The sequence below is a fragment of the Octopus bimaculoides genome, chromosome 3, assembly GCF_001194135.2.
Source record: "Octopus bimaculoides isolate UCB-OBI-ISO-001 chromosome 3, ASM119413v2, whole genome shotgun sequence".
Lineage (NCBI taxonomy): Eukaryota > Metazoa > Mollusca > Cephalopoda > Octopoda > Octopodidae > Octopus > Octopus bimaculoides.
In genome coordinates, this window is record NC_068983.1 from 66,288,569 (window position 1) to 66,289,847 (window position 1,279).

Consider the following 1,279-nt stretch of genomic DNA (forward strand, 5'->3'; position numbering starts at 1 on the left):
CTAGGGCAAGTGTCTTCTACTATAGCCTCGGGCTGACCAAAGCCTTGTGAGTGGATTTGGTAGATGGAAACTGAAAGAAGCCTGTCGTATATATGTATATATATGTTTGTGTGTCTGTGTTTGTCCCCCTAACATCGCTTGACAACCAATGCTGGTGTGTTTACGTCCCCGTAACTTAGCAGTTCAGCAAAAGAAATCGATAGAATAAGTACTAGGCTTCCAAAGAATAAGTCCTGGGGTCGATTTGTTCGACTAAAGGTGGTGCTCCAGCATGGCCGCAGTCAAATGACTGAAACAAGTAAAAGAGAGAAAGAGAGATATACAAAGAAAAGTTTTTAAAATAGTGATATATTTTAATAACTTAATTAGGTATGAAATATTTTAAAACATAGATCAACATATTATCAAACCTGACACTCTACACATTCATTCCTTTCTTTCCACTTAACATCCTTCAAACAAATTTTGCACCTTTTAGCTAGGCTCTGTTTTTCTTATAGAATGGAGGGGTTGATGATAGGATATGCCTCTCTGCCAGATGTAGGGGATGACTTCCACAGTTGAACAACCGCCCAAGGCATAGAGTTTTTCTTCATGATTTTCTTCAGTCATTTCTCAAATCATTTTAATATGAAAATTAAGAAAGAGAGTATTGGTGCCAATCTTTTTACATGTAACAGAAGCATTGTAGTGTGATATCAAGTATATGGGGGGAAAAAAACCTTTCTTATACCACTTAATATTCTATTTTCTTTATTCTTGGATATGAATGAATGACATTCACACATAAATCAACCCCACCCATATATTTATCAAAATCTGCAATGCATTTAAGTTTTCTAATGTATTCCATTGTGAACCTAGCTGCTCTTACCACTTTATAAAACTTTTGTTGTGCATCCTACTTAACATGATCACATCCCTTTTTGATTTTGAAATAATACACTGTGATGCTATCTTTCTAAACGACCAGCATTTCTCCATGGGATAAATTTGGGAAAGCATCACTTGGCATCCCGTTTGTGTTTTACTTACAGTGTTATATACATTGGTTTGCTTTTCTTAAATGATTTGACCAGAGTAGGGCTACCAAAAAATCTGTTCAAGGATAATTTAGAATTTTTTCATAGCAATGGTACAATCAAAGAAAGAAGAAACTTTCTCACCCTGGTCACCATCATTCTCTGAATTCAGTAGTGAATCCAGTGTATAGAATAGAATTATACACTCATGCAGTTTATATATTTTGATGCTAAATGTTGTGTTTCATTGGAATATA

General features: G+C 35.0%; 1 protein-coding gene and 1 long non-coding RNA gene across 4 annotated transcripts in view; one reads left to right on the plus strand and one right to left on the minus strand.

Annotated features, from left to right (window-relative positions):
* Positions 1 to 1,279, plus strand: part of LOC106871954 (protein still life, isoform SIF type 1) — a 1,491,364-nt gene that overhangs the window by 460,307 nt on the left and 1,029,778 nt on the right. The window lies entirely within an intron of this gene.
* LOC128247292 (uncharacterized) overlaps positions 32 to 1,279 on the minus strand; it is a 64,691-nt gene continuing 63,443 nt past the window's right edge. The window contains exon 3 of the long non-coding RNA XR_008263663.1: positions 32 to 289. This is a non-coding gene — a long non-coding RNA (uncharacterized LOC128247292). The remainder of the gene's footprint in view (positions 290 to 1,279) is intronic.